This window comes from Triticum dicoccoides, chromosome 4A (assembly GCF_002162155.2).
Source record: "Triticum dicoccoides isolate Atlit2015 ecotype Zavitan chromosome 4A, WEW_v2.0, whole genome shotgun sequence".
NCBI lineage: Eukaryota > Viridiplantae > Streptophyta > Magnoliopsida > Poales > Poaceae > Triticum > Triticum dicoccoides.
In genome coordinates, this window is record NC_041386.1 from 383276962 (window position 1) to 383285013 (window position 8052).

The following is an 8052-nucleotide window of genomic DNA, read 5'->3' on the forward strand; positions in this document are numbered from 1 at the left end:
TCTAAAGCGAGCAAGACATCCTTTCACCGTCGCGGATCCACGGGTGTAGATGACGATGAACTCATCGCCGGTGATGGCTCTAACCTGGTACTCAGCGGCGACCATGAAGATTTGGGAGGCCATGGATTTTGGAGGAGGGTTAGGACAAGTTGAACTAGTGTAATGTGAAAGGACGGGTCGACTGGGAGCGAACTATTGTAAGGTAGAAGACGGGGACGAGTAGTGCATGCGAACGATGTGGGGTTGTTGGCTTGCCAGGTGGATAAACGGCTGCAAGCCCCCAAAGAGTTCTCGAGTATTATGCAGGACCCACTAGATGTCATGTCTACTAGACCCATATCGTAGGCCTGATGGTATAGCTTCTGCCTGTTCGCACGCCATACCGGCGCGTGGATGTAACTTCACTTAATTCCCTCAACCGTCGCGCCTCCCACGACCTTCGCCTCCCTCGCACGGTCGCGCCCTTTGAGACTTCGACCGGCTATAAATGAACAATTTTTTTCCTACTCCGCATGCATGATACTCCCTCTGGTTCTTTTTACTTCCGTCAACCGTTTGCAAAGTTTTTGACCAAATTTATACTAAAAATATAAATATCTACAATACTAATTATAATGAGTATAAAAATATTGATTTGACATTGTGAATGTTGATGTACATTTTTCTATAAGTTTGGTCAAAGTAGAGGTATATTGACTTCAGACAAAACTTAAATGCATAATGCAGACTAGTTCCTCCGTCCAGGTGCATGCCATGTCCTATCTAGTCATCACAACAAGGTTAGCTATTAGAGTACCACTACCTCCCTTCTAGTTTAAAGGGCTCGATTCAAAAATTTCACCTACTCGTACCAAGATAGAGGAGGTGAAATAGTTTTTGTAGTGGTTTCCAGAGTCTGGACTCCATCTTCAGGAACCTTCTCCGCCGCCAGCAAGAATGCAAGGAGATGAACCAGAAAGGAAATGAGGTTGGAATGAGTAGTTCCGTATTTTATGCAGTGGCAGAGGTGGGTAAATATCTGCTATACAGGACCTCGGTGGCAAGGCCATGTCTCTATGCACACACATCTCAGCCGTTGGTTCCAAGTAGATCGAATGGCTCACGTTGTCCAGAGGCAAACATACCATCACCACCAACTGAGATTTTTATAGGAGTGGTCATGCATGCATGTGGTGTAATTAATGCATCGGTTTACACAAATTTTTGAGGAAACAAGAGTACTAATTAAGTACTTTTGCAAACTATGGAATTAATTCCACCATTCATCATCTATCTTGGTTGAAGAGATTTTCAAATTAAGCCCTATAAACCGGAAAGGAGGGAGTACCACATTACCACCAATATGGCTAGCCTTAATCATCGCATGCAATAATTAGTGCACCTTGAAATCTGAATGCCTGCTTGACTCTCCTTTTCCCTCCAGTAGTCCCACCACTCCACCCTGTGTGGAAAAAATGTGCATGCATGACTCTCCTCCCCCGTGCTCATCCAATCCGTTGTGACCAACAATATTTCCACCCCTTCCCTCACCCGTAATTTACTCCAACAAATATGCCCACGTAGCGGCTTCAGTTACTTAATTGTAGGTTCATTGGGTCACTGACATGTGGGTGCAACAGGTGTCCATTGCTTGCTATAAGTACTGCGCCTCCCATGGCATTTGGAAGAATGCTCACGTTCATTGCTATCTCCTCCCCATCCCTCTCACGTCGACCACCATGGCATCCCCCTCCCAAGCCCTAGGTGTCACAACCCCAGTTCAGCCCTTGCTTGACTTTGCTTGTTCATCATGCCATCATGTTTAAATTCCAAAGAAACTTGAAATGGGGATTGTTGAAACCCTAGCACCAAATGAATTCAACTAGGTTCAATAAAAATATTTTCAATAATCCCAAATGCCCTTTAGAAAAGTTCATGATTCTTGTTAAAGGTGAAAACCTCTGCCAAAAGTCATGCACATATTTCTAGGCCATTCTGGATTTTTGAACTAAATCTTATTGTATTTGCAATTGGGCATTTAAATGCTATATATTATTTTAAGTGCTCAATTAATTCTTAACTTAAGCAAGGGCTGTTAGGAATAATCCGAATAGAGCCCACAATTATCTTCAGGATTTTTGAAAGTGTTTTGGTATTTTTAATAAAGCTCAGAAGTTGCAGAAAAATAGAAAAACAAAAACAGAAAGCAAAGAGCAGAGACTCACCTGGCTTACGTGTCGTAGCCCAGCTGGCCAGCCCACCTGGCGGCCCAGCCCACCAGGGGCAGCCTCGTCTTCTACCTCTTGCCAGTAGGCAGAGGAGAAGCTGGGCACGGCGCACGCGCGCGCCACCTCCACCCTGCTCCCTTGCCTCTTCGACGGCCTGGACGCCTCTGGCGTTGCCACGTAGACCCCCTGGAACCCCCTCGCACTCTCCCTTGCTCCTCCCCCCTCCTCCGTTTCTCTTACGCGCGGCCGCTGAGCGTAGCCGTCACCACCGACGAGCACCGCCGTGGCCATAGCCACTGCCTCACCTCGCTGATGCGCTCAGAGGCTCCGCCTCGACCCCCTCTTCCTCCTCACCGAGCCACGCCCCGTGGGAGCCCCTACAACACCGACATCAGCTCCGTCTTCTTCCTCGGACTCCGGCGATCGCCGTCGCCACTCCATCGTCTCCAGAGCCTTCCCCGAGCTGCCGACCCATCCATGCGATGCACTGTGAGCCTCTGAACCGTTTCCCCCTACTCCCGTGGGCTAATTCGAGCTCTAGCTCTCATTTCTGTCGAGACCGAGACCTCGCCGGCGCCGGCCATGTCGTCGTCGTTGTTTTGGCCGGCCTCCGTCCAAACCAAGCACGTCACCGCACTCAGTACACCCCAGGAGCATGTTTCACCCACCAGCTCCTCCTCCCGCACACCATAACGCCAAACCCGTAGGTTCCCGGACGCCGGCCGCCGCCACGAGCTCGACTCCGGCGAGCTCGTTCCACCCTGCGCCTCTCGCGTGCCTCCCCTGGATGCGCACGAGCAAGGAAAACCCTCTGGTGCCCTTGGCTTGGCCCAAAACCGCCCGTAGTACCACTCCGATGATCTTTCGCCACGGTTTTGGTCGCCGCCAGCAGAACTCCAGCGAAGCCGACATGGCGCTGTCATTAGCCACTGATGACGCCCTAACTAATCCACCTAGCTCACCGACATCTGGGCCCACGCCCTAAATAATCTAGGTTTTATTTCAGTTTAGATTAGTTTATAATCACGCGGGACCCACCAGTCAGAGTTGAGCATGCTGACGTGGCTGTTGACCCGGCCCCACATGTCTGTGACCCAGACATCTTTGTGTCACTGACCAGTGGACCCCACTGGTCAGGTTTGACCTGGCTGACACAGTTAACCTGCTGACATCACACCTATGTCATGCTGACGCATTAATTCAATTACTGGAATTATTCTTATACAGGAAATTCCAGAAAATAGTACAAACTTCTAAAATTCATAGAAAATCAACCGTAGCTCAGAATGAAATAAATTATATATGAAAAATGATCAGAAAAATTGAAAGAATCGTTTTATGCCATGATCATGCATGTTTGAACAAGTTAACCTCACTGAATAGGAAAAATGATGATTACGGCAAATTATGAAATAACATTTGGAGTTGAAATTTGATCTTGTTTGAGTTCCACTTCAATTAAATTGGCTAGATATTGCATTAGGTCAATTCAGTACCTTAATATGTCATATCATTCATTCGCTTGTGCCTTGCATTAATTTAATGTTGGTTCTTTGTGTTTGCCGGTGATTGTCCCCTCTTAGTAGACGTTACTTCGATGATGTGATCGATAACACCGATGAAGAACTATACTATCTTTAGAAGTGTCAGGCAAGCAAAACCCCCTTGTTCATTCCAATACAAACCCACTCTCTCGCTCCTGCTCTCTTTTACTGCATTAGGACAACAACGATTCAACTGTTACATGATGCGGTAGTTGAACCCCTTTCCTTTGCATGACCTGTCATTGCCACAGTAAATAGATGAAACCCACTAGCATGAGTAGGAGTTGTTTGAGCCCTAATGTGCCTACTCATTCATGCTTGTTTGTCATGCCTGCTACTGCTTAGAGTTGAGTCAGGTTTGATTCATCGGGGATGAATTGGAATAGTGATGAACATGTCCTACTGTGTGTGAGCTAAGTGTGTGAACATGATTTGGTAAAGGTAGCGGTGAGAGGCCATGTAGGAGTACATGGTGGGTTGTCTCATTGATACCGTTCTCAGGAACTGAGTTCTGTGTTTGTGATCCATGAAACAGCTACTACCACACATTGGGCCCTGAAATATGACCCCGCTCGACTTATTGACCCCTCTCGTCCTCTGTCAAGGAGTTGCAACTAGTTTCTGGTGTTTATATGATATGTGTTGGCGGCCGTGCGTAGCGCTGACCCTAGGGGTGGGCTATGATGCGGTAGATACACTGTGGCCGGGTATGCCGGGTGCCCGTTTGGCGTCTCGGGACCCTGTACACATCGTTTGGGGCCGTTGAGGACACCCCGGCCGGATTTCCTTGCGGATGGAACCCGAATAGGCGATAAACCTGGACTAGAAACTGGTGCGGTTAGTCAGGTCGTGGTCTACAGCCATGTCGGCTTTCGCTTGAAGTCTGCCGAGCACATGTCATGTGCAGACGCTAAGTGGTGGAAACATGTGTGACGAAGTACACCCCTGCAGGGTATAAAACTATTCGAATAGCCGCGTCCGCGGTAAAGGACTTCTGGGTTGCCTATAACAGTTCATAGACAAGTGAAAGTGGATACTCTAAAATGCGCAAGATAAGCATGAGTGCTATGGATGGCGTTCTCATAGGGAGACGGGAGCGGATCCATAGTGGTGTATTGATATGGTGAATATGTGGACTCGTGTGCGCCACCTCAAAAGAGTTACTTGCAGTCGTAGTTTAAGATAGCCACCGAGTCAAAGCTGGCTTGCTGCAGTTAAACTCCACCACCCCCCTGTTGATACCGATGCATATGTAGCTAGTTCTGATGTAAGTCTTGCTGAGTACTTTTGTACTCACGTTTGCTTAATTTATGTTCTGCAGAGAGACTTCAGTCTCGCTAGTAGTTTCGCGTGGACTTCGACGTTTAGCTTGATACCTCAGCTACGATCTTGTGCTCTCGGCAGGATCTCATAGATAGTCAGGCTTCTCAGCCTTTTTCATATGTAGATGTCTGTACTCAGCCATGTTAAGCTTCCGCATGTGCTTTGATTTGTATGCTATGATTGTTGGGTCATGAGACCCATGTTTGTAATATCTCGCTCCTCAGAGCCTAATGAATAAATATTTGAGTCGTAGAGTTATGTTGTGATGCCATGTTGTATTTACACATATCGAGCATATTGTGTGTATGATTGAAATGCTTGGTATGTGTGGGATCCGACAATCTAGTTGTTTATCCTTGGCAACCTCTCTTATGGGGAAATGTAGTCTAGTGCTTCCATGAGCCATAGTAGTCCGCTACAGCCCGGTTCACCGGAGTCCTGCTAGCCCAGCAATACTGCTCAGGACAGTTGACTGGCCGACATGTGTTTCACTTGGTTCCTGTGTCTGTCCCCTCGGGGAAATGTCACGCGGTGACATCCGGAGTCCTGCCTAGCCTGCTACAGCCCGGGTTCCCGGAGTCCTGTTAGCCCAGTGCTACAGCCCGGATTCACACGCTGCTGACCGATATGCTCGATGTGATTCATGTATGCCTGTCCCCATAGGTTGGTGCCGCTTTGGGTTCACGACTAGCCATGTCAGCCTGGGTTCCCTGTCATATGGATGCTAGCGACACTATCATATACGTGAGCCAAAAGGCGCAAACGGTCCCGGGCCATGGTAAGGCGACACCCATGGGAATACCGTGCGTGAGGCCACATAGTGATATGAAGTGTTACCGGCTAGATCGATGTGACTTGGAATCGGGGTCCTGACACTAGGCGCCCCTCGCTGCACCGCGCGGACGGTCACGCGTCACCGTTCCATTCCTCGCCACCACTAGTCGAGGAGGATGCATCACCGTTCCTTTCCTCGCCGCCACTAGTCGAGGAGGATGCGTCGGTGTTCCGCTCCTCACCGCGACGTGTCGAGGTGGACACGTCAGCATTCCCAATCTCGCCAGCACACGCGTCAGAGGACGTGTCGGCTCCCCGCTATGAGAAGAACGCCGCGCTGCCCGCTGAGCCCCCAGCCTTGAGGAGCTTTGGAAAGAAATGGTTGTCGCCTTGTGGGAGGCTTTGCCTCCGGCAGAGCGTGCCAAAATAGAGGCGGAGAAGAAGGCTGAGGAAGAGAAGCGTGCCGCAGAGCAAGCTGCCTGGGAGGCCTATGTCGTGTCCGAGAGAGTCGGGCAATTGGATCTTTGGCAGAAGGCTCGTGCAAGGACCATGAGGGTGGCGTAGGACGCCCGTGCCAAAGCCCTGAGTGCAGCCGGTCCCAAGTGCCTCATCTCCGCTTGGCGGTACGTGGATCGGGTGCACGCTTCCAGCGAGGACGAGTACCTGTTGGTGCTGGATCACCACACCGGTGAGATCGCGCTCGCTCGTTGGCAAGCCGCCAATCAGCACCTCACGAGTTGCGAGGCTGAGGAAGAGGCGTTGTGTCGGCGTGGTGGGCAAACGGCCGCGCACCAGGGCACTCGCGGCGCACCACGAGCGCTCCTGCGAGCGCCGTGACTTTTATTAGGAATATAATTTAGTTTCATAAGCGATCTCATTAGTTTTGGGACACAAATGATAAATCCCAAATGTTCAGGAATTATTAGCGTTCTTAATTAAGTATGTAAAAGGAAAAGTTTGGAAACCTTGTGTCTCTGTACGTATTTTGTAAGTACGTGCATATGTCACATGCACTAGCATTTTATCAGTTAAATCTTTGGTCAAAATTTAGCACAAATTACAATGGTGACGAATAAACCAGGACGGAAGTACTAGTAGTAGTTTAGAAGCCCAAATAAATGAGTGAGGCGCCTTAATGTTACTCTCCACTGTGACGAGTCTTATGGGAAAAGCTGGGGAAGAGACGGCTTATTTTTGAAGCCGCCAAAAGAACTAGCCCTAGGAGTGGTAGCTAGGGATACTAGGTGTAGTTGGGTTTTGGGATATGACGGCTTTACTGCCGTGCCACGAGCGGGGTGAGACTCGTGTGCAGCACCGCCCTCTACACTAGTACTACATCGGTCGTGGTTTATTAGTTCCCCATTGAATTTGACTGAATATTTAACTGACAAAATGTTAGTGCATGTCAACAAAAACTATATCGTTGGATTCATATTTGAACATAGTTTTCAATGATATAATTTTAGGTGACATGCATCAGCATTTATCGTACTATATATAATGTTAGTTCAATTTTTGGACGTACTAATCTATAGTAAGGTGCCCGTGCGTTGCATGGAACAGCGAAATGCATTGATCGGGGAGTTGTTTATTTTGACAAAATATGTGGGGGTCATCTCATGTGTACGGGTATCGATAGGTTTCTTCGGATATTATTTCATCTCTAGAGCTCACAAACATCCGGGTGAAATAGATAAGAAAGTATCTTTTGCAAACAAAAGCGTTCAACTATTCAACATGCATCCAAAACTTGTGAATAAATAACACTTATTGTGCTTTGCAAGAAATGATCTTTAAGAATTACTTTTTGAGTACTGATTTTTATACATGTTGTCTACAGATGACATGACACTTTCTTATAGTCAACAGTTGGCTATACTATTAAGTATTAACATGCCCTTATACACCTAGACGGGGGGATTAAATCAGGATGACTTGGAAGGGGGCAGAAGAGATGTAAGAAATGGTTCATCATAAGTCTTTCACCAGTACTGTATTAAAAATTTCATACATGGAAGATTCTAGACTAAACCATAAATGGATACACTCTTATTCATGCGCGATACTCCAATAGAGCAAGATCATGCATGGAAGTCTCCACATGCTTAGACAGCGGATTACATTGAGCAAAGACTAATGATCAACATTTAACTTGGTAATGCATATGTCTAGGTGAACCTCCTTGGAGTCCCCGTGCACCATGT